We start from the raw sequence: 26,308 nt of genomic DNA on the forward strand, positions 1-26,308 counted from the left end.
CAAAGGATGGACCTGCCTGATCTGGGGTTTCCTGTGTGTGTTTTGATGGGATTGCTATTAACTTCCACGCTAAAGTCTACTAGAGCCCAGAGCTGTTGAAGCTGCATGTGTTTCATTGATAGTGCATCCTAGGAAAAGCCACCTGCCTAGTGACACGCAAGTGCCCCCTTTATCCTAGAGACTGGCACAGACTTGGATTTTGTTCCACTCATTACCTTCAATGCCATTGTAATCACCTATTTCTCAGAGCTCAACATCAACTAATTTATATGAGGAATGAAAATAAGTGTGCAAGCTATAGTCCCCAGCCTTAGTAAGTTGTCAGTGTCCTTCCTGAAACATAACTAATATGCATGAAACAGAGAGCGACAAGAAAGATGTATAATGAGCGATGAGTATGGTATAGGCTTTAGAAAAGGGAGAAATTAATGTGACTACCATCATTAACGAAGATCTGACAGGAAAGCTTGCGCCTAAAAGGATTTAAATAAATGTAAGCCAAAGTGTATCAACATTTCATATTATATCTTTTAGTCCCTTAGTTTTCCTGTTTGAAACAATGAAGGTAATACTTGCCCTGTCTTATAGCTGTAAGGGATAATGACCAACTCCAAGATGTGGAAATATCTGGAGGAAGGACATTATCTTGTTAACCAAATAGAAAAGGCAAGAAAGTGGGGGATAGGCATCAAAACCTGAACAATTGCATCCTTTAACATAACCTGGACCAGCCTAACGGCACAATTTTGAATGTCCCCTGTATGGTGTTTCTCTAGCATTGCACTGGCCAGAACTTAGCATGTAGATTCCTTTTCACACATTTCTTATTATTTGGCAAACTTTGGAATCTTCAACAAGAGCAAGCAGTTATGTAGCACCAGGGACACTTTAGAGACATAGCTTTAGAGACATATCAATACACTTAACCCTCTTGAAACAAGTCCAGGTGGTAAGTGCTATTATCATCTCCCCATTTTCCTGATAAGGAAACTGAAGCACTGAGAAATAGCTTGCCCAAGGTGTTGCAGCTAGTGAATGGAAGCAGCGGATTTGAATCGAGATAGTCTAACTAGAGCCCATGCATTTAACTTCCAAGCTTTAAGGCAATCCCCCAGCAGACCATTGTGATGCTTTGCAACTGGTCGATATTTCCAAGCGAAGGAAAAGCAGCATAAGGCTCTCCCAGACAAAAGTGTTGCAAAAGATACTGTGCAGGAGGTGTCCACAGACTGCAATTTCACAGCATACCAGAGAGGGTAGAGAGGCCACCTTTACCACCTAGATGCTTTATCAATGATTCTAGAGAGAACCTAGCATAGAGGCCATGACTGGGGAGGGTTGGGCGACAGAGAAACGAAAGATAATAGGAGTAGGGATGTGGAAGTGGGACAGCAGGAATGGATACAAAGTGGTGTAATAGTCTGGAAAGGATTGGAATGCAGGGCAGTATCTTAAGAATCCCAGGCTCATTCTGTTTCATTGAGAGAAAATTTCCTAGCAACAAATCATCCCAGCATCTCAGGTCTTCTATCTACGCTGAAATGTTAATGCAATGAACCACAAGGAGTGTGGTTTCAAAATTGATGGGCTAGCAACACAAACTGGGAATTCTTTTGTTTATTTAAATTTCTATGACAAGGAGATTTGACCAGGGTGAGTTTATGATCCTTGGCACCTTCACAAAAGCACGATCTGGATATTTTTCTTCTAGACACTGTTTATCTAATTGACAGATATTAACATTGTAAACATTTTAGAGGAGACGCTCTGGTGGATGTTGGGGAAATAGAGGAAGAGGACCAGCCACTGCTCTCAAGGATCTCAGACCCATATGTGATCGATGACAACGCAGCAAGTGTGTCAACAGAAAACTGATCCCAAAAAGGCCCAGAGGGTAAAAGCCTGACTCTTCCAGAAAGTTTCAGGGAGGAAGTGCTATGGCTGACTATTGCAAGAAGATTCAGATGGAAGGGGAAGATAAGGAAGGACATTCCCGGCAGAAGGGACAGCTTGGCCAAGGTATGGAGGTATGAGGGAGCACGATGAACTCAGGTACTTATAAGATGGTATTCTCTCTCTTCGTTTTCAGCTTAAACAGAACATGTTTATTATCTCACAATTTCTGTGGTTCAGGAGTCTGAGCAAGGTTTAACTGTGTTCTCTGCTTCAGGGTCTCTTACAGGGCTGCCATCAAGGTGTTGGCCAGCAGTGGGGTCTGGTTTTAAGGCTTGTCTGGGGAAGGATCCACTTCCAAGGTCATGTGGTTACTGGCATGATTCAGTTCCTTGCAGGCTGTTGATCTGAGGGCCTTGGTTCCTTGCTGACTGTTGACCAAAGCCTGTCCTGAGTTCTTTGCCACATGGGCCTCTCCAACACAGTGGCATGTTTCATGGAAGCCAGCAAGGGAGAGTCTGCTAGAGACTTGGAAGTTACAATCTTATGTAATTTAATCACAGAGATGACACCCATCATCTTGCTGGATTTCATTGACTAGAGGCGGGTTATTAGGCCAGCCCACACTCAAGGCAAGATTACACGAGGGCATCTATACTAGAAGGTGGGGATTTTGAGGGCCATCTTAGAATCTCCCTGCCACAAAGAGACAGTTCCGTGTAATGGTCTGAGGCGGTATTCAGAAGATCGTATTCATTACTATGATTTTCCATTTATTCCCAGCTAGGAATGGTTAATAACAAGTCAGTAATAGGTGGTGGGGAAGGAGGAGATTGGTAACTTTCTACCCATATGCCCTGCATTGTTAAAAAGACCCTCCCAATTGAAAAACATGATGGAAGATTCTAGCTGTCTCTATAACGGTCTGCTAATTTGCTTTTTTTCTTTCTGCTAATTTGCTTTTTTTCTATCTTCCCAGTCACTGAAGGGAATTGGTGCACCTCTCTGGTACCCATGACACCAAGCCCCTTCCTGGGATGACAAGGGCTCCAGTTCCCAGTCTCTTATTTCCTGTTCATGGCAAATTTCTCCCTAATTTGATTACTACTATATTATTAAACTCCATTATCATATTACCCTTTTTAGCATACAGATAGAATTTTTAGTTTTCCTAAATGCTTGAAATAATTTTTACCCCTTTAAATGCTTTTTCAATGAATGTTACTCATTACTGCTGAGATTGATTCACCTCTGGCTCTTTTCAAAGGGCGTAGCATTAAGGAGAGAGCAGGTTTTGACAAGTTGCTGTCAAAAGAAGGGTTAAGTCCACAGATTTCATTGTAATTCCTGGCACAGAGTTTGAGGTAATATTTTGTACTTATTTTGTTACATGAGCTTTATCATATAACCTCCCCCCGTGCCCCACCACCCAAGGACATTACGGTGTGACAGTTTCAGTGACAATACATGGCTTGTGAGTCCCCTGAAAGAGATCAGAGAGTATCTTAGAAACAAAGTAGGATTTGTCTCTCTCTGATCATGATAACCAGAAATGGAAAAGAACACCGAACCAAAAATAGTAGCACATTTACTCTGACAGTATAGAAACTGGCAGCTTCTGCTTGTGAGTTTTAGGATCTCGAGCTAGCAACACCTCTGTGACTCCTTCTACTCATCTGTCAAGCAGCAACGATGATGGAGATGCAAATGCATTTCCCTAAACAGATTCCAGAATTAGTACAATTTGGAGCCCAATGTGAACAGCTCTGAATTTTCTCAGAAGAAAGGCCCAAAATAATCAAGTAGCCCACCAGCCAAAGGGCAGGCAGAGATTGCCGTGGGTTTTAATAAAATTCTATTTATAGCCAGAATTCTGGAGCCACATCCGCAATTGTCTGTTAAATAAAGGAAACACAAGATGATCGTATGCACCGTTGAGAACACAGTTAAGTTGTAAAGATTCTAACACAGAAATGAACGATCTTGACGAACAATCTTTAGATGTTATGTCAGAAGGTAGAAAAATCACATGCTTTCGAGTCCAAAAGTATAGATCCTAATCTTCGTTTGGCTATTGTGTGACTCCCACAGCCACTTCAGCCTAAGTCATCAGTTCTCAATCTTTTCACACAGGTACCGCTATCTGCAAAGGGGACCAAACAGATGACTTGCCCAGGAATTTGGGGGAGAGCCTGAAGCCATCTCCTGTAATCGTAGCATCTCATTAAAAAATTCTGATTTATTGTAAAAATCTATTTGAACTTGTGTCTAATCCATTTTTGTATGTGTTCTTGGTTTTCAAATAAAAATGTTTTAAATTAATTATTTTGTGTATTATTTACCTTCCAGAAATTGTGCCATGCTTCGCCTGTGACCTTGAGTAGCCAGTGGAGATTGCTATAAATCTCCTGGTGGGGGAGAGGGGGTGCATATTCCCTGATTTTAAAAGTTCTGGGGCCGGCCCCGTGGCCGAGTGGTTAAGTTTGCATACTCTGCTTTGGCGGCCCAGGGTTTCGCGGTTCGGATCCCGGGCGCGGACATGGCACCATTCGTCAGGCCACAGTGAGGCGGCATCCCACATGCCACAACTAGACGGACCCACAACTAAAATATACAACTATGTACTGGTGGGATTTGGGGAGAAAAAAGCAGAAAAAAAAAAGATTGGCAACAGTTGTTAGCTCAGGTGCCAATGTAAAAAAAAAAAAGTTCTGGCCAAGGTGATTATACGAATGAGGGAGCTGCTATCACTATGAAATCATGATTGTCATCCTCAGCTGGACTCCCAACATAGCCCAACTCTGCAATGAGCATTTCAGAATGTCCCCACTCTCAAAGCTCTGATTCTCCTTCCTTCCCTAATCATCCTTCTGAGTGAAGGATTCTTTCTCACGCTAAAAAGAGAAAACTGAGCCCATTAGATAGGAGCTTTCTCATATTCCCTCTAGACAGTTCACTCACCCACCTGTGTCTGTAGCAGTCCTTGCCTTCGTCTTTTCTGTTATCATGTATGAAGCATCTATCCCGTCTTCAAATGTTTTGTCATCTCTACTGTCTCTTACCTTCTCGGGGACCATTCTCTGGGTTATCTCCCTAATCTTCTGCATCCCTGATCTGCCCCCCTTCCTGAATAGATCCTTCCTATCGGTATCAAATATGTTTCATCTAAAAAAAGCAGTCAAAATAAACAACCCAGGGCCCGCCTGGCGGCGTAGTAGTTAAGTTTGCACACTCCGCTTCGGCGGCCCAGGGTTCACAAGTTCAAATCCTGGGTGCAGACATACACAGCACTCATCAAGCCATGCTGTGGCAGTGTCCCACATAAAATAGAGGAAGATTGGCACACATGTTAACTCAGCGACAATCTTCCTCAAGCAAAAAGAGGAAGATGGGCAACAGACGGCAGCTCAGGGCCAATCTTCCTCACCAAAAACTAAAACAAACAAAAAAACCAACCCTCCTTGATCCCATCTCCCACATCAGCTAACTATCTATTCCATTTGGGGGGGGGGGGGTGGTTTGTTTTGGTTTTGTTTTTTTGTGTGAGGAAGATTGGCCCTGAGCTAACATGTGTTGCCCATCTTCCTCTTTTTGCTTGAGGAAGATTGTTGCTGAGCTAACATCTGTTTCAATCTTCCTCTACTTTATGTGGGATGCTGCCACAGCATGGCTGAATGAGTGGTGCTTGATCCAGGCCCAAAATCCGAACCTGCGAACCCCAGGCCACCAAAGCAGAGTGTGTAGACATAACCACTATGCCACCGGGCCAGCCCCACCTTCTCCATTTTTTCATTCAGAACCAAAGTTGTTTAGAGCTGTCCCTCATATGGTCTCCATTTTCTCACTTCTCCTTCACTTTTAAAATTATTTTTACATTTTTTTACTAAAATAATACATGTACATAGTTTTAAAAATTCACATATTACTACAAAGTATATTGAAAATGTACTCTCCTGCCCTACTCTCTATGCCCAAGTCAGCTGGCTGCAGGCAAATACTTTCAATTATTTTAGCTTTTAATTTGGACATTTCTATTCATATTTCTAAATAATATTCTTGAACTTTATATAACTGGACACAATACATCATCTTCTGCACATGGAATTTTTTGCTCAGTGTTATGTGTCTGAGAGGCACCCTATAGTTCAAGCATTTTCACTACATATTGTGTTGTGTTACATTGTGTTTGATAAATATACCACAATTTATATATCAGTTCTTTTGAGAGTGGTCATCTGAACTGTTTCCAGGTTTTTGCTGTTATAAACAATGTTACTGTGAACATATTTCTACATATCTCTGGGCATATGGCAAGATTTTCTCCACATTCCTAGATGTGGAGTAGGAGGGTCATGCAGAATGCAACTTGTGTTTCCACATTCTCTATGAAACAGAAGTTCTTCATATTAAATTAGGATTAAAGTAGTCAGTGTTACCAGTCTTACCTTTTATGATTTGTCCTTTTTTGTGTATTGTTTGGAAAGTTGTTACTTACTCTAAAATCATGAAAATGTCTTCTATATTTTCTTCGAAAAGTTTTAAAGTCTCACCTTTCACCTTTAAGTCCTGAAGCCTCTATGATTTCTTTTTCAGTATGGTGTGCCCATTTCCTCTTCAACCCTCCAGTCTTGCTCCCGTTTCTACCACTCGCCTGAAAGTGCCCTAGGGAAGCTAACCAATGGTCTCCCTTTGCTTAATCCAATTATCCTTTTCAGGCCTCATCTCACTTGATCACTCAGCAACGTTGGACACAGTGGCTTACTCCCTGCTTGAAAGATCCTCTCTTCTCAGCTGCCTTTTCCTGGGATTGGTTCTTGGCCCTCTTCTCTTTCTACCCTGTTTTCCCAGCCAATCTCGTCTATTCGTAGGGGATTATGCTGATGACCCCTAAAATTGAATCTCTAGGCCACATCTGGCTTCTGAGCTCCAATCTTATATCCCCATTTGGATGGTTCCCTGACTTCTGAAATGATCATGTCTAAGACTGAACCCTTGATCTTCTGTTCCTCTTCCTGCCTTCCCCAATTCAGTAAATGTCAACCATCCACCCTGTCATGTGCCAAATATCTGAGGAGTCATCTGATACCTCCTTTTCCCTTAACTCTAACATCCAAGACAACAATGGATCTTACCTAGTTTCACTCAAAATGCATCTGGAATCTGATTACGTATCTCCATCTTCACGACTAAGCATTTATTGTTTATCACCTGATAACTACAATAGCCGCCTAATCATTCTCCCTGCTTCAACTCTTGTTCCCTTTCCATTTTATCTCCAAATAGAAGCCAGACTGATCTGACAAAAATATAATTGGATCTATGTCAACCCTCTACAAAAACCTTCAAAACTTATTCTTGTGCTTACCATGAAATCCCAAACTCTTGACATGGCCTAGAGAGTACTATGCATTAAATGGCACCAACCTGTGTCTCTAGAATCCAGTATACCTGTGGGTCAGCCTGGAATAGTCTTCTCCAAGTGTTTTTGTTTATCTCTTCTCTCAAGCATCAGGTTAAGTGTCAATTTCTGACCCCCACCCGCACACCATTATATAAGCTCACGTTAACTCGTACTGTCCTTTATATCATCTAATATGGTTTGCGATCAGATGTCTGTCTGATCCTTAACTCATTGTCTGTATTCCCACCAGACCCTGAGTTCCTGGGGGCAAGGACCACGTCTGTATGATTATTACTGTTGTTGTTATTATTATTATTCCCCCAGTACATCCCAGGCCTAGCACGGTGCCTTGTCCATACTGGGAACTCAATAAGCCCATGTTAAATGCAGAGAGCACACATAGGAGATTATGCCCTTTCCTCGCTGAGAAGGCTGCATAGTCTTGTCTAGTTCCTAGTACAGGGGACTCAGGATCTCTGGGCTCCAATCTTGTTTCTAGGAGAATAACATTGGGAGATTCACTCTTCATGTCTCTGAGCCTCATTTTCCTTATCTGGAAGCTTCCCTTTTCCCTGCTCCTGTGTTTGCCCACCCCCTTTAAGGCTGATTTCCTTCTGAAGGGGAAGATAGCAGAGAGGAAGAAAAGTTTTTCCCACAAAGCATGCCCAAGTGTACCAGCTGCATAAGCTGATTATTACTGTTACTTTAAAGCAGAAATGTAATTAGTGTATTAGTACTTAATTGTACAGTAGGCTATTAGTAGCACAAAATCCATTCACCTAAGGTTATTCCTGTAGATGATTTGGACACAATAATGGCAAGCTTATTACTATTCCAGCTTCGCTGAAGTATTATTGCCCCCTGGTGGTGATGTTAATTACTTGGCCCTGTACGCTTGAAGATGTTGTTTAAGCAGAGAGACGAGAATTTTCCCTGAAGATCGTGGTATTCCCTTCTCTCTAAGTGAAACCAGAGACAAAAGACATGAGAGCATTTTCTTGAAGAAAACTTCTGTGTCGACCCCACCTGCATCTTTTCCTTAAGGGCTACGGCTCCATCCCTTTGACTGCCATCCCCACAGAAGATGTTTTTGTCCCCTCTTAGGTGCTGTCCAGGGAGGCAACCAGCAGAGGAAGGAAGCCACTTGGTCTCAAAGAACAACTGTTTGGGGACGCTCATTTTAGAGAACACCTGTGCAATATTCAGTCTGATAGCAGCTAGCTTTTTTTGTGGGATTTAGGTGTTCAGGCAGCAAAAAATGTTCAAATGTATGAAATAGAAGCACTGCCAACAATCAAACATATGAAGCTACATATTAGTAATAACTGCATACAATAACTGCATTCTAAGCAAGTGTCACCTGTACGCATTTTCTTGTTTCCAAATGCGTTTTCACTCTTCAAATCAGAAATTTACCCATGAGACACAAATCAACTACTCACAATTCTGCAGCCTTGTTCTAGCCTTCGAGACACAGTAGAGGAAAGGGAGATATAGGGAACGATGTTTCTAATTGATAGAAAAGGCTTCGACATAGTTGAAATATATATATTAGTCTTTGCTATATGTTCCTTCCAATAGAGAGAACATTTCCCAAATGCTGGCTTCATTTATCCTTAATAGAAACAACTCAATAAGGATGGACAAACTGCTCACAAAGCACAATTAGCAGTGGAAACACTGTTTTTCCTGCTATCTGCATTCTCGTTTTTTCTCTGTGGCCCTGGATTTGGAATCAGAAAGGTCTGGGTCTGAATCTTGATGCCTTTACTTACTAGCTGTGTTACTTTAGGCAAGTTACTTAAGATTTCTAAGCTTCAGAATCTTCTCTTCATCTTCAAGATGGGTGTAGCAATATCTACTTCATGCATTTGTAAAAATCTAATATGATATTATATGTAAAATACTGTGCAAAGTGCCAGGCACATACTGAGCATTCAAGAAACAGTAGCTGTTATTATTACTATAATTATTTCGAAGGTTATTTAAAACCTTATGAAGGGTCTTGAGGAAGAAAATAACATGAAATCAATCAAACCTAGTTTCTTGCATCCAGGAACAATGTTTAGTCACTTAGAAGAGATTATGAGTACAAATAATTGACGAATAATATCCTTTTCCTATGCTTATTCCTTTCTGTCTCCATGGGCAGGCAGAATTCTAACAAGGCCCCTCACATCCCAGGACCCTGGTGTATGGATATTGCCTGGATAGTCTCTTCTCCTTGAATGTGGGTGGGCTCTGTGATTATGATGACGTGTCACAGTAATGGTTAGGTTACATGGTTAGGTTATGGCAAAGGTGAAGGCATTTGCAGATATAATCAAGGTTCCATATTAGTTGATTTTGAGATAATCAGAGGTGAGAATGTCCTGGGGGGCACCTGGCCAAATGAAGTAAGCCCCTTAAAAGAAGATCTAGAGGTCAGAGATAGAAGAAGCAAGAGAGTCTCTCCTCCTAGCCTTGAAGAGGCAAGCTGCAATGAGTCCCACAGCTGCAAGGAAATGAATTCTGCCAATAACCACGTGAGCTTGGAAGAGGATCCTGAGTCCCAGATGAGACCCCAGCCAACACCTTGATTGCATTTTGTGAGATACTGAATGAAAGACCCAGCTCAGCCACACCTGGACTCCTAAACCATGGAAACTGCGAGGTAACAAATGTGTGTTGTTTTAAAGCCACTAAATTTGTGGAAATTTGTTACACAGCTGTAGAAAACTAGTACACTCCCCAGTTACTATTACTAGTAATTACTATTACTAATTACTCCCCCAAAATACTATCATGATATTCCCTGGTGTTTTCATTTCCCAGAGAACTGGGAAAAGAAACTAGATATCAAGAGTCTTTCTTTCAGTTATTTACTGCTTCTTTGACTCATGGATTATTTAAAAGAATGCTTTTTAGTTTCTAAATATTTGGTGGCTTATCCAGAGATCATGCTCTTGTTTTGTTTTTAATTATACTTCCAGCATATTTCCATTTCTCCCCTCCTGGCCTTTGTGCTATTGTTGTAGTCAGACATTGCACTTCCACATATATCAGAAACCCCACACTGCCTTGCTATTTTGGTTTGGACAATCAATGATCTTTTAAAGAGATTTAAATAGTCAAAACAACTCTCGTCTCTTTATGCATGTAGGTACCATTTCCAGTGCTCTTCATTCCTTTGTGTGGATCCATATTTCTCTCTGGTATCATTTTCTTTCTGCCTGCAGGACTTTCTTTAACATTTCCATATATGTGTCTGCTGGTGATGAATTTGCTCAGCTTTTGTATATCCAAGAAAGTCTTCATTTTGCCTCTTTTTTTTTTTCTCTCTCTCTCTTTTATTTAAGGAAGATTAGCCCTGAGCTAACATCTGCTGCCAATCCTCCTCTTTTTGCTGAGGAAGACTGGCCCTGACCTAACATCTGTGCTCATCTTCCTCTATTTTATGTGGGATACCTGCCACAGCACGGCTTGCCAAGCAGTGAGTAGGTCCACACCTGGGATCTGAACCAGTGAACCTCGGGCCACTGAAGGGGAACATGTGAACTTAACTCCTGCACCACAGGGCCAGCCCCTTCATTTTGCCTTTGTTTTTGAAAGGCGTATTCACAGAGTATAAAGTTATAGGTTGCCACATTTTTCTTTCAGAATTTTTTAAATGCTCAGTACTTTCAAGTTTCTCTGCACATAGCAAGTATTCTTTCTGTCTGCTTTTAAGATTTTCTCTTCATCACTGGTTTGAGCAATTGATTATAACATACTTTGCTGTAGTTTGCTTTAGTTGCTTGTGCACAGGTTCCTTGAGCAACTTGGATCTGTGGGTTTATAGGTTTCATCATATTTGGAATTTTTTCAGATATTATTTTTTCAAATATTTTTCCTGTCTCTCCTCTGCCTCTTTCTCTCCTCTCATTTGGGAGCTCCAATTACAGGTACTTTAGGCTATAGGAAGTTGTCCCTCAGCTCACTGATACTCTGTTCATTCTTGGTTTTACTCTTTTTTCTCAGCTTGTTTCACTTGGGATAGTTTCTGGTGCTATGTCTTCAAGCTCACCAGTCTTACTTCTGCAAGGTCTAATCAGTCATTACAATGGACTGAATGTTTGTGTGCCCCTAAAATTCATATTTTGAAATTCTAACCTCCAATGTGATGGCATTGGGAAGTGTAGTCTTGGGAGGTGATCAGGTCATGAGGATGGAGCCATCATGAATGGGATTAGTGTCCTTATGAAAGGGACCCCAGAGAACTCTCTCACCCTCTTTCTACCATGTGAGAATACAGTGAGACGTCTGAAACTGGAAGAGGGCTCTCACCAGAACCCAACCATGCTGGCAGCCTGATCTGGGACTTCGAGCCTCCATAACTGGGAGAAATAAACTTCTGGTGTATCAGCCACCCAGTCAATGGTACTTTGTTACAGCAGCCTGAATGGACAAAGACCACCATTAACACCATTCGGTGTATTTTTAAAAACCTCAAACATTGTAGTTTTCATCTCCAAAAGTTCAGTTGGGTCTTTTAAATATCTTTCGTGTCTCTGCTTAACATGCTAAATCTTTCCTCTGGCTCTCTGAACACCTGGAATACAGTCGTAATCAGTTTTAATGCTCTTGTCTGCTAATTCTAACATCTGTGTTACTTCTGGGTCAGTTGGGGTTGACTTATTTTTCTCCTAACTGTGGGTCATATTTTCCTGTTTCTTTGCATGCCTGCTAAGTTTTTATTCAGTGTCTGACATCATCGATTTTACCTTGTTGGATCCTGGCTAGTGCTGTGCTCCTATAAATATTCCTGAACTTTGTTGGGGGATGCAGTTCCCTTACTTGGACAGTGTGCCAGGTATTGCTTTTTCTGATTTGTTAGGTGGGACCATAGTGATGCTTAGTGAAGGGCTAATTTTTCCCCATTACTAACGACGAGTACTTAGTACCTTCTGAGTACTCTAACCTGTGCCTCCTGAGGTTTTCTCGTCTTGCTGGTAAGAAGAGGCACTGTCAGAGCCCTGAGCACCATTCCTTCTAATCCTTTTGGGTGGTTCCTTCGCCAGCCTCAGGTGGTTCTCTCATATGCTCATGTTGATCGGTCCTCTGTGGAGTATTTAAGGTGACCCTCTGCAGTCTCCAGAGTCCCCTCCCTGTCTCCTCTCAGGTACTTTGTCCTGAAAACTCCAGCCATATTTTTCCTCCCTGGACTCTCAGCATCTTCTCCTCAGTTAAAGGAGTCCACTGGGCTCTTCTGGGGCTCTCCCTTCCTGCACCATCATCTGGAAACGTTCTCAAGGCAGTTAGCGGGAGACATTCATAGCTCAATCTATTTGCCTTCCATCTCTCAGGGATCACTGCCCTTCATTGCCTGATGTCCAGTGTCTTGAAAACCACTGTTTCACATAGTTTGGTTGTTTTTAATAGTTTCCACTGGGAGGGTAAATCTGGTCCCTGTTACTCCATCTTGACTGGAAGCAGAAGTTTCTCTGGACCATGTTCCATCAGGGAAAAGGGAAGAAGGTGGGAGGCATCATTCTAGTGAATTTCTTGAAGCTGTCTAGATATATGATAATGATACAATTGAGACAATTTTTATGTCCCACCCTCTATTCTTTTTATACAACAGATTGAGGAAAGAGGACAGGTGAGATGTCTCTTTTTTTTCTTGTGGCAACTTTGAAACATCCTTTGCTTTTTTTCCCTAACAGAATGGGAAATAAAAGAATTTTTAAATTGTTGCTGAATTTAATTCAACCTAAGCTAAAAGTGTAAGAGGATAGTAAGCTGAATATTTTCTTCTAGTAGTCTGAAGCGATATCGCATTTTCTCTGAACAATTGAAAGTACACTTTCGCTACATTGTGTACTGTCCTTTGGAAGTAAGATTCTCCCTGTGAGGTGACCATCATGGCTAATGTCATGGCAAATACCTATCACTGTTGCCCTTTTAGCACTTCGCTGGTAAATAGTCGGTCTAATTGATAGTCAGTTGGGATTAACCTAGAAGGGAACAAGAATAAACTCAGCAGGAAAGTTTGAGGCCTGCCCACAATGGATAGTTCTTCGAATACTCCTTTTAAGTCTGCAGATACTGCGCTGAAAGGGGTTGAGGATGCCGTTAGCTATAAAACCTGTCGGGAAGAAGAATGTTCCCCACTACAGTGCTTGCCGGAGCACATCACTGTCTGAGCAATATCCCGCGGTCCCCATCCCCGCTAACACCACCTGTTTGTAAAGTAAAATACATTAGGGGAAAAAATGGAGGAATTTTGTCATGAAATACAGTATTATCCTCTGCTGAGTGCTAGAGAAACTCTACTAGGGGAATAAGAAATAGCAGGATCCACGCAGGTGAGGTGGACTTAGGAGCGTTGGGTGCAACCCTATCCTAGGCCCATAGCTTGATAAATTATCTCCTTTCTGATGCTCTGTACTGTATATGATGAGAATAATAATGCATGACCTCCTCAAGAATAAGACTAAATGCTACTACTTCTCTTGGGGTCTCATCCAGGCCTAAGAGCCATGATGCTGACCTTACCTACCTCTTTGACCTCGTCCCTACATTCTCCTAACTCCTGTGCAGCCACACTGGCCTCTGTGCTTTCTCTCCCACATTCCAAGCATGCTTCTGCCACAGGGCATTTTTGCTTACTGTTCCCTTGGCTTAGAACACTCCATCCACCTACATCCGTAAGGGTAGTTTCCTTTCTACTTCTCCTGACTCCCTAATCTAAAAGTGCACCACTCCTCCAGTTGCTTTCTATTCCTTTCTGAGCTTTATTTTTATTTTATTTTTCTGCACAGCACTTTTCGCCACCTCCCATGGTACATGTCTACTTATTTGTTTATTCCTTTGCCTCTCTGGAGTATAAGCTCCATGAAGGCAGGGACTTTGTTTGGTGTCTCCTGTATCCTCAGCACCTGGAACAGTGCCTGGTGCACAGTAGGACCTCGATAAATATTTGTTGAATAAATAAATAAGCAAGCACGTAGAACAAATGGCAGGCTAAAGAAGTGTGTGCAGATCATAGGAAAATTGACTTGATTACATGGAAGTAACAAATGATGTTTGGCTATAAAGTTAAAATGTAATATAGCAGGCAGTTGGTGATACTATAGGAGTCCTCAGGTATGGGTTCAGCTAGGATGCCTGGGTAGCAATCTAGGAAGGCGATGAAGGATTCATGAGAGAAATGAGGATGGTTGGGTCTGAGACACTTCCCCAAGAAAGAATTAGTAAGAGCCACTGGAAGGACAGGGCCTCAATCACAGATCCTGCAAAACATCCCACACAGGCTGGTGTACACTCCATAGAGAGTGGAACAGCACAACCTTTTTTGACCCACATAGTTACTTAATATTAGCACCTGAAAGCATGGTGGCAAGGTACTGAACCACAAAAAGAACAACCAGCAGACACTTGGGACCATGTACAAAACTGAGCTAGAGTTTTGCATTGGCATGTTCCCCTTCTGAGCCGGCATTCCTAACACAGACTTTTTTTTCTAGGAATAAATGATATTTTCGCATTCTAGGTCCACAGTGTCTGCCTGATTTTTCTACTCTTACAATGGTTGTCACTAGGAGAATTGTACTCACCGACATATAGCTGAAAGGTGGGTCTGAAGCAGAAGTTATCATGGGCCAACTATGTGCCAAACAGAGCACCTGACTCTTAGTAGATGCCCGATCCAAATTTGGGAAATTAAATGGAACTGAGCAATTTCTGCGAGTAATGACGCTGGTGCCACCCGGTGTGTGGATGAAGCCCATTCAGGGGAGGTGAAGAACTGAGTTCCTCATTCCCATGGATGCTGGTCCAGAGCATACTCACGCACTCTTATCTGTTTGGGAAAGTTGTCCTAATCTTCTCCCTTTAAAAACAACCTTAATATCCACCCTTCTGTCTCTGTCTGTCTCTGTCTCTGTCTCTCTCTCTCTGTCTCCGTCTCTCTCTCTCTCAACTTCTCTCTGTCTCTGTCTCTCTGTCCCTCCCTCTCTTTCTTCCCCATTCCCAACCCCCAACAACAATACTTGCGCCTGAGTTTTGCAGTCTTCATGGAGAGACAAATCGGTGGCCACCCCCCATGATGGTTCTCCCGGTAGATTCAACAGACTTTCTCAGGGAGAAGAGCTGTAATTTCCCTCCGAGTAATTACTATCAGGCTCTCACCGCAGCGAGTTCTGAAAGAGAACAGAGAACAGGCAGCTCTCTGTAGCTGCTATAACGGGAGAGCCTGACGAAAAGGAAGACAGAGGCAAGGAGGGCGAAGCAGGGAATTCTGGGGCTTATGTGACCCCCCCCCCCAGCTGTGCTCAGAAGGGGGTTTTTCCAGAAGGAAGAATGTTGGCATCCTCCACTGTGAGAGGGGCAGAGCTCGAGTCCTGTCGGGGGTTTATGACACACAATACTTGCGCTCTTTGTGTGTTTTCCTAGAGCTTTGGGATCTGATCCATCAGACTAGAGGGGGCTGAACTATGTTGGTAGAAAAATGAGATGCAATCAAGCTTGCGGTTATAAAAACAACAACAAAAACTACATTCGTTCGAAAGCCAGGTTATTCGAAAAAATTATTTTCTTCACTTGCAGTGATGATAACTTGATAAAGTTGTGGACTTTCAATCAGAATTTAGAATTTTATCTACTTTACAATAAAAAATAGGCGGACCCTAAATGTCAAAATATAGTTTAAATCACCTTAGGTCCCACGTGTTGCGTAATTACTGTGAGTGAGTGAAGCACTTCCATGTCTTTTTTTCACATTTTATCCTCCCAATACCTCTAGGACTAGGTACTATTGCTATCCCTCTCTCTTTTTTTTTTTCTGGAGGAGATTGGCCCTGAGCTAACATCTGTGCCCATCTTCCTCTATCTTTTGTGAGATGCCGCCACAGCACAGCTTGACGAGCGGTACAAGGTCCACACCTGGGATCCGAACCTGCAAACCCTGGGCTGCCAAAGCGGATCATGTGAACTTAACCACTATGCCACCAGGCTGGCCTCCACTATCTCGTATTTTAAAGATGAGTAAATTGAGACCTAAGAAGGTGAAATAATTTCCCAGAGTCAAAGGTGAAACCAGATCAGTCTCCCTCCAAAGCCCAGGTTCTTCTCTGCTCTCTGCAATGTGGCTAACATTCCCGTGCATATGAATAACTTTAGATGATTCTTGAAAATACCGATTCTGGGGCACCAATCTCGGAGATACTGATCCAATAAGTTTGTTCACGTTGCCGAGAAGCTGCATTTGCGACAAGCAGCAGAGGTTATTCTGAAATGGATGTTACAGTACCTCACTTTTAGAACCAGTGTTCCAGGGGCTATTAAATATCCAGCATCTCCTAGTCCAGCCCCTTCATGAGAAGAGCGAGGGACCAGCCTCCAGAGGTTAAATAACTTCCTAGAGGCTGGTTCACTAGCCCAGAGCAGGACTGGGATCAAAATCGAGCCAGCTGGCCCAGCATTCTTTCCACCACATTCCAGTGGAGAAAAAAGCTCAAGTCTCTTAGAGAGCTTTGTTCTTCCCCTAGCCTTTCAGTTCTGCCAGCAGCCAAACTCCCCTGGAGCGTCAAACAATATGTTCAAGGCCAGCACGGAAAAATCACACCACTAATTCAAAAACTCTCAGTGCTCGGTGCCCACGTACTGCCAAAATTGGAAGCAGTGAAAATCATTTAAATATTACTTTTCTTTAATTGTGAGAATATCAGTGTGTGAAAATTGCCATGTGTAACCTTAAGAGTTGTTACAGCTTTCTAAAAAGCAAGCTTTCTTTTCCAACTGCCATTCAGCAAATATTGTTTCTCCTTTCACACATCCTTATTAAGCTCTCAGCCCAGAATCAGACCCATATAACATCTAAACGCGGTTCAGAACTGGTTCTTAAGGGCAGATGTAAATGCGAGTCTTATAATCCTATGAGATTATTACGGCTAAATTTACTGTTAAGCTGCCATTCTCTGAGCTATTACCCAGATTGGCGTTTTTCTCTCTGTATTTACCCAGTTTGTGTTGAATGAGCCAACATCAAGATTGTTGGCTGAATGCCAAGGCTTGGCAAACAATTGTCCCCCTGTTTGTGGGCTTATTTATTTATTTCTGGTTGTTCTCTGCAAGAATCTGTCATATCAAGTCCCTTTACGGGATGCCTAAAATATCCTTGCTCTCTGCATTTTGAAGCAACTCCGTTATTCATTGCTGGTGTTATTGCAAGCGTTCGCTCACAGATTGCAAAAATCTTGATTATGCAAATGTGTTGTGTATTTTTTATGACAATGTTCTGGTACAATTTGCCTTTAGTAATAGCAGTTTTCTGTATCACGCAACTGTTCACAGACAGGTCTGTGAGCTTTCTAAATACACTTGGTACTGTTACTGAGGCAACCTGCCCCAGCGGATTCCAGAGATAGAAACTTCAGAGGCCCCTTCACATCTGAGCGACACAATGTGTGTATAAAGGAGAGGACTGTTCTAGAAATACAATGTTTGGGTTAAAGTGTCTGACAAAGGGACATGAAGAAGCAGAACAATATGGGGTTTTAAAATTAGGTCTTTGAATTCAAGATGACACTCAGAATGCTCCCATTTCTTACAATGTGGCGCTCTCTCCTCTTTTTCCAGAAGCTACAATGCTCCTTGCACTACGTCTCAGGATGCAAAACAACAGCCCAACACAGTGAGGTTTTGTCCCTCCTGTCGAAGGGGTACTCCAGTGAAGCATGGCAGGGTTTTAGCAGCTGAATGAAACCAGTTAACAAAATGCTTTACAGGCCTGGGAGTCCTGTTAGTTAATGAGATACATTCCCCCTATGTGGCAGCCACTCTCTAGGACTTTTTTTTGCCCTTCTGGAAGCAGTACAAACTCCTTCAGGCCATTAGGGTTCCACAAAGTTATTTAATACCCTTGTGGGAATTACTTTATCATTTTAAGTCAGAGATCAGCAAACATTTTCCCTAAAAAGGCTAGATAATAAATATTTTCAGCTTTGCAGGCCATATGGTCTCTGTCACAATCACTCAACTCTGCCGCCGCGGCACAAAAGCAGCCGCAGATAGTATGCAAACAAATGAAAATGCCTGTGTTCCAATAAAACTTTATTTATGGACACTGAAAACTTGAACTGTCTATAATTTTCACGAATCACTAATTAATGTTCTTTTTTTCAATATTTCAACCACTTAAAGATGTAAAATCCATTCTTAGCACGTGTGTCAGATAAAGACAGGCAATGGGCTGGATTGGGTCCATGGGCCATGGTTTTCCAATCTTTGCTTTAAGCCAATAATTGACTGATAAAATAGAAACACCAACACAGCCATCAGCTTCCCTCATTTACCTAATCCTTAGCAAGCACTCAAAAATGTCAGCTGTTAGCGGAACGATTAGTCAGTGGGAATATGTTTGGGAATGAAAGTCAGCACATAAGTTTTCTATTCATCGAAGAATGCTAGTAAACTCTGAATTCGGTGGTGGGATCAGAACTGATTTCTCAGACTTCCCCCTTCCTAAAAAAGCTTGGGGTTTGAACTAAAACCAGGAAGGTCTCAATGTGAAATCCAAACCCCTCAGCTGTGTGGTACCCACCCCGCCCTGACATACCAATGCTCCGAGTTCTACAGGGAGACATCTCTGCTCTCTGGTTTACTTACCATTCCTGGAAGGGAAATTTTCTCAGAACAGACAGAAGAGGGAAAACTAACTCCAGAGCTTGGGTGATGACAAGTAAGGATGTTCTTTTCTTCTTCACCCTGGCCCACTAACTCACAAGATCCCTTCTCCACCAGGGAAGTGAGAAAAGAAGCTGGTGTGGTCCACAGCCATTCGACCTTGACCACGCCCCATCTCATCTGATCTCGGAAGAAGCTAGTGTGCCACTGGGCTCCTACTTGTAATTTTATGCATAAAGGTGCTTCCCTGACTGAGAATACCTTGATAAAATCAGGCCAGTGTTTCTTTTCCTCTATACTTGATTGTCTAATGGGCTTTAATTCTTCTCCATCATTTTCCTCTTCAATTCTTCCTCCTTCCTTCCATTTTTCCTTTTTCCTTTCTGTCTTTTGAGTAATGCTGTAACATTCAGACGTGTTCTATACCCTTCTTATTCCAGGTATGATCCTCTACCAACAGCCACAGCATCACTGGGACCTTGTTAGAAATGTGGCACTTATAGCCCTTCCCAAAACCTACTGAATCAGAATCTGCATTTTAACAAGATCTCCAGGGCGTGCACTTTAAAGTTTGAGAGTCACTATCCTTACAGTGTCCTCATTGCTCCAGAGAAGAAAGCTCAGGACAAACCTCAGGCTTAAATAAATTCTGGAGGGACCTGGAGGGTTGACCTTCTCCAGATTATTCAAAACTGAAGAGAAAAATCAAGGCTAGTAGTTAAGCTTTAAAATGAGCAACTGGAGGCCCAGCATTGGTGAGAATCAGAGGCTTTTTGGCTCTAGCAGTCTTCAAGGTGGAATCAGGTTATCCCAAACCAGAGCATGATCCTTAAGTACCCAGAGCATAGAACCTTGGTGTAACGCCCCAGCTCCAGGGTGAAGGGAGACTGGAAATGATACGTACACACATTCTGTGGTTAGGGCTATGGGTGGCTAAGGCCACTTCACTGCAGAGAGAGATCAGAGAACAGTAAACAACACAGAGCCATTCCTTGGCATTCTAGAATATAAGGGCAAAGGCAGTGATGTGCTGGGAGATATTTAATAACCAGCTCTCTGGGGGAGGGGAGAAAGTCCTGATTTGTAGCATTTATCGATTTTCATGGCTTACGTATTCCCACCTTGGCTGATTTCCCTAGAAAAAGGACATTTTCACAACTTTGCTGTAGTTATAGGATGCTTCAAAAGATACTGGCACAACACTTTTGCGTACCACTCCCTTCATTCACACTGAATGAATAGCAAACCTCTGTTCACAGATTGACTTAAAAGAAAAAATGTTTTGCAGTATTTCACTCTTACACATCACTCTTACATCCTACAGACTTTCATTAAACTTTCTCAACAACATTTTATAGGTGTCCTCTGTCTTGGATTAGTCTAGTTGAGAATTTTCCCATTTCCAGTTGGAACATTTCATGTGACTTATTACACCATGATTTAATACTTTCAGAGATATTCCCAAACGCCATTTTAGCCTTGTTTCAACTTTCCATTCACAAATTTTTAATCCTTCTGGCTCAATAATTATAATGCTTTGACTTAAGTTTCAACTCATCTTTCCTCTTCCTCTATTTTAGTAAGAGGAAAATTGACAAGGCAACACCATCCAGGCAGGAAGGAGAAAGAGTGAATGACTTTAAATGCTATAAAGTAAATAACCAGCTTCTAATAACACAGCTGACCATTAATTTCCTTCAAAGGATCCAGGATTTTTACATTTCCAAGAATCCTTGCTAGTATTTTCCTGGTGTTGTGGACACATGGAGGGACTGAGTCAGGCCACACAGTTCCTCATCCCAGATCCCTCATTAACAGCCCCTCACCCCTGCCCATCTAAATCACTCAACCTCTCAGCATCTTTGCAGCAAGGTGTTGGTAGACGAACTCTAAGATCCCTTTCAGCTCCTTTTAAAAAAAATTCTTGTTCCGCCCGGGCAGCAGACAAAACTCTCTGTCTGCCATTAGCGGAGGGGCTACGCCCAGCATTCACAACTCCGGGAAAGTCCCGGAGAGAATCCCAGAGGGCGAGGCGACGCCCGAGCTGCCGTTGCCCACCCGGCAGGGCAAGGGATTGCCGGAGATCTCGGAGAGGACTGGGGCTGGGTGGAGCTCCAGAGGCCGGCTCCAGGGCCCGGGGCGGGGGGGGGGACGGAGAGGGGGAAGCTCCAGAGTTCCGCCCAGGCAGCAGACAAAACTCTCTGCCATTAGCAGAGGGGCCATGCGAGCATCCACAACACTGGGAGGGTCCCGGAGAGGAGAATATCAGGCAGGGCAGCAGCTGACCAGCTACCACTGAAATCAGGATCTCCGGCTATCCCCCAGACAGGGCAAAGGGTTCCCCGAGTTCCTGGGGAACAGGACTGGGGCTGGGTGGAGTTCCAGAGACCTGGCTCCGTAGCCTAGGGGGAAACCCTACAGGCTCACAGCAGCCTCAGCGAAAGCCTCTGCACAGCACTAGTAGAGAGCACCCATCTGGCAGCCACAAGGCTGGAAGACCCCGGGACAAAAGTAGCATAGCTAGGTGAGCTAACCACAGACTGTAGAAGAATGCCAATAGCTCTGCTGCGACCCATAGTGGACAAGTGAGATTTTGTGGGTGCTGACAGTGATGGAGTGGCAAATATAAGTGATCCTACCCCTGGCCACTGGAAAAGCCCATAACACCGTTGTAGACCCCAAGGAGGGAGCACGTCTAGGTGGGCTGCCCCAGTAGGCAGCAGCAGCCTGAAGCCCCCCCGTGACGGCCCCCACGGCAGAAGAGGGAATCCAAAGGACCACTGTGACTACGAGGAGGGGCCCAGGCCCAGTTAGCAACTGCAGATAGGGTTCCTGGTTGGTGCAGTATAAACAGCTGCTCCCCCACCACACCAGCAGAAACAAGTGGAAGGAGCAACTAAACTCTATCTCTATGCAGAGGCACAAATCTACTACATCAAGCAATATGAAAACATACATTAAATCTCCAGAACAGAAGGAAAATAACAAATACACAGAAAACAATCCCAAAGAAAATGAAATATATAACCTAAATGACGATGACTTCAAAACAGCCATCATTAAAATACTCAATGAGTTAAGAGAGAATTCAGATAGACAACTCAACGAGTTCAGGAGCTATGTCACAAAAGAGTTTGATACGATAAAGAAGAACCAAACAGAAATACTGGAAATGAAGAACACAATAGAGGAGATTAAGAAAAATCTAGATGCACTGAACAGTAGGGCCGATAATATGGAGGAAAGAATTAGCAATTTGGAAGATGGGAATATAGAAATGCTGCAGGCAGAGGAGGAGAGAGAAGTAAGACTAAAAAGAAATGAAGAAACTCTCCGAGAACTATCAGACACAATTAGGAGATGCAACGTAAGGATTATAGGTATACCAGAGGGAGAAGAGAAGGAGAAAGGGGCAGAAAGCCTATTCAAAGAAATAATGGCTGAGAACTTCCCAAATCTGGTGAGAGAGATGGATCTTCAGGTGACAGAAGCCAATAGATCTCCAAACTTTATCAATGCAAGAAGACCAACCCCACGGCATATAGTAGTGAAGTTAGCAAAAGTCAACGACAAGGAGAAAATACTAAGGACAGCCAGGCAAAAGAAACTAACCTACAAAGGAACCCCCATCAGGCTATCAGCAGATTTCTCAGCAGAAACTTTACAGGCTAGAAGAGAGTGGAATGATATATTCAAAAATCTGAAGGACAAAAACCTACAGCTGAGAATTCTCTACCCAGCGAAAATATCCTTCAAATACGATGGAGAAATAAAAACTTTCCCAGATAAACAAAAATTAAGGGAGTTCATTGCCACAAAACCTCCTCTCCAGGAAATCCTCAGGAAAACCCTCATTCCTGAAAAATCAAAAAAAGGAAAGGGGCTACAAAACCAAGAGCAGAGGAGATAAGTAGAAGGACAACAACAGAGAGTAGCAGCTCTCCATCAGAACAGATTAAACCATGGGACGAGAAGCAAAGGAAATTGAAGAAAACCAGGAAACAAGACATAAAATGTTAGTGGTAGGCCCCCACATCTCAATAATCACTCTAAATGTAAATGGATTGAACTCCCCAATCAAAAGACACAGAGTGGCAGGATGGATCAAAGAACAAGATCCAACAATATGCTGCCTCCAGGAAACACACCTCAACCCCAAAGACAAACACAGACTCAGAGTGAAGGGATGGAGAACAATACTCCAAGCTAATAATGAACAAAAGAAAGCAGATGTCGCTATACTAATATCAGACAAGGTAGACTTCAAAGCAAAACAGATAAAGAAAGATAAAGAGGGACAGTATATAATGATAAAAGGGACTCTCCACCAAGAAGACATAACACTTATAAATATATACGCACCCAACACAGGAGCACCAAAGTTTGTAAAGCAACTCTTAATAGAACTAAAAGAAGACATCAACAACAATACAATAATAGTAGGGGACCTCGACACACCATTAACACCAATGGACAGAACATCCAGACAGAAAATCAACAAGGAAATAATAGAATTAAATGAAAAATTAGACCAGACGGACTTAATAGATATATATAGAACACTTCATCCAAAAACAGCTGGTTACACATTCTTCTCAAGTGCACATGGAACATTCTCAAGGATTGACCATATTTTGGGAAACAAAGCAAACATCAATAAATACAAGAGAGTTGAAATAATATCAAGCATCTTTTCTGATCATAATGCTATGAAACTAGAAATCAACTACAAGAAAAAAGCAGAGAAAGGTGCAAAAATGTGGAGCCTAAACAACACGCTTCTGAACAAACAATGGAGCATTGAAGAAATTAAAGAAGAAATCAAATATTATCTGGAGACAAATGAAAATGAGAACACGACATACCAAATCATTTGGGATGCAGCAAAAGCAGTCCTAAGAAGGAAATTCATCGCAATTCAGGCTCACCTCACTAAACAAGAAAAAGCTCACATAAGCAACCTCAAACGACACCTAACAGAACTAGAAAAAGAAGAACAAACAAAGCCCAGAGTCAGTAGAAGGAGGGAAATAATAAAAATAAGAGCAGAAATAAACGATATTGAAACAAAAAAGACAGTAGAAAGGATCAATGAAACAAAGAGTTGGTTCTTAGAAAAAATTAACAAAATCGACAAACCTTTAGCCAGACTCACCAAGAAAAGAAGAGAGAAATCTCAAATAAACAAAATTAGGAATGAGAGAGGAGAAATCACAACAGATACCAATGAAATACAAGGGATCATAAGAGAATGCTATGAAAAACTATATGCCAACAAATTGAACAACCTGGAAGAAATGGACAACTTCCTAGACTCCTATAACCTTCCCAAACTGAATCAGGAAGAAATGGAGAATCTGAATAGGCCAATCACAAGTAAGGAAATAGAAACGGTAATCAAAAACCTCCCCAAAAATAAGAGTCCAGGACCAGACGGCTTCTCTAGAGAATTCTACCAAACATTCAAAGAAGACTTAATACCTATTCTTCTCAAACTATTCCAGAAAATTGAGGAAGATGGAGTACTCCCTAACACATTCTATGAAGCCAACATCACTCTGATCCCCAAACCTGACAAGGACAACACATAGAAGGAGAACTACAGGCCGATATCACTGATGAACATAGATACAAAAATCCTCAACAAAATTCTGGCAAACCGAATACAATAGATGCAGAGAAAGCATTCGACAAGATCCAACACCCATTTATGATAAAAACCCTCAATAAAATGGGTACAGAAGGAAAGTACCTCAACATAATAAAGACCATATATGACAGACTCACAGCCAACATCATACTCAATGGACAAAAACTGAAAGCCATCCCTCTGAGGACAGGAACAAGACAAGGGTGCCCACTTTCACCACTCCTATACAACATAGTACTGGAGGTGTTGGCCAGAGCAATTCGGCAGGAAAAAGAAATAAAAGGAATCCAAATAGGTAATGAAGAAGTAAAACTCTCGCTGTTTGCAGATGACATGATCTTATATATAGAAAACTCCAAAGAATCCATAGAAAAACTATTAGAAATAATCAACAACTACAGCAAAGTAGCAGGATATAAAATCAACATACATAAATCAGTAGCATTTCTATACACTAACAATGAACTAACAGAAAAAGAACTCAAGAACTCAATCCCATTCACAATCCCAACGAAAAGAATAAAATACCTTGGGATAAACTTAACCAAGGAAGTGAAGGATCTATACAATGAAAACTACAAGACTTTCTTGAAAGAAATTGACGACGACATAAAGCGATGGAAAGACATTCCATGCACATGGATTGGAAGAATAAACATAGTTAAAATGTCCATACTACCTAAAGCAATCTACAAATTCAATGCTATCCCAATCAGAATCCCAAGAACATTCTTCACAGAAATTGAACAAAGAATCCTAAAATTCATATGGGGCAACAAAAGACCGCGAATTGCTAAAGCAATCCTGAGCAAGAAGAACAAAGCCAGTGGAATCACAATCCCCAATTTCAAAACATACTACAAAGCTACAGTGATCAAAACAGCATGGTACTGGTACAAAAACAGGTCCACAGATCAATGGAACAGAATTGAAAGCCCAGAGATAAAACCACACATCTATGGACAGCTAATCTTTGACAAAGGAGCAGAGGGCCTACAATGGAGAAAAGAAAGTCTCTTCAACAAATGGTGCTGGGAAAACTGGACAGCCACATGCAAAAGATTGAAAATTGACCATTCTTTTTCACCACACACCAAAATAAACTCAAAATGGATCAAAGACCTAAAGATTAGGCCTGAGACAATAAGTCTTTTGGAAGAGAATATAGGCAGTACACTCTTTGACATCAGTTTCAAAAGAATCTTTTCGGACACTGTAACTCCTCAGTTGAGGGAAACAATAGAAAGAATAAACAAATGGGACTTCATCAGACTAAAGAGCTTCTTCAAGGCAAGGGAAAACAGGATTGAAACAAAAAAACAGCTCACTAATTGGGAAAAAATATTTACAAGCCACTTATCCGACAAAGGGTTAATCTCCATAATATACAAAGAACTCACACGGCTTAACAACAAAAAAACAAACAATCCGATCAAAAAATGGGCAGAGGACATGAACAGACATTTCTCAAAAGAAGATATAAATATGGCCAATAGACACATGAAAAGATGTTCATCACCACAAATCATTAGGGAAATGCAAATCAAAACTACATTAAGATATCACATTACCCCCGTTAGATTGGCAAAAACATCCAAAACCAAGAGCAACAAATGTTGGAGAGGTTGTGGAGAAAAAGGAACCCTCATACACTGTTGGTGGGAATGCAAACTGGTACAGCCACTATGGAAAACAGTAGGGAGATTTCTCAAAAAGTT

The 26,308-nt window shown here is 42.0% G+C and overlaps 1 long non-coding RNA gene across 2 annotated transcripts; it reads left to right on the forward strand.

Moving 5' to 3' along the window:
- Positions 1 to 1,478: 1,478 nt before the first annotated feature.
- On the forward strand, positions 1,479 to 4,215 carry LOC111769275 (uncharacterized). 2 transcript variants are annotated; one of them, XR_011429523.1, is made up of 3 exons: positions 1,879 to 2,019; positions 3,161 to 3,257; positions 4,027 to 4,215. It is a non-coding gene; the product is annotated as an uncharacterized lncRNA (long non-coding RNA). The 2 variants fall into 2 exon arrangements; XR_002802155.2 differs by lacking the exon at positions 3,161 to 3,257 and having other exon boundaries at positions 1,479 to 2,019.
- The last annotated feature ends 22,093 nt before the right edge of the window (positions 4,216 to 26,308 follow it).

Source organism: Equus caballus, chromosome 20, assembly GCF_041296265.1.
Source record: "Equus caballus isolate H_3958 breed thoroughbred chromosome 20, TB-T2T, whole genome shotgun sequence".
NCBI classification, from domain to species: domain Eukaryota; kingdom Metazoa; phylum Chordata; class Mammalia; order Perissodactyla; family Equidae; genus Equus; species Equus caballus.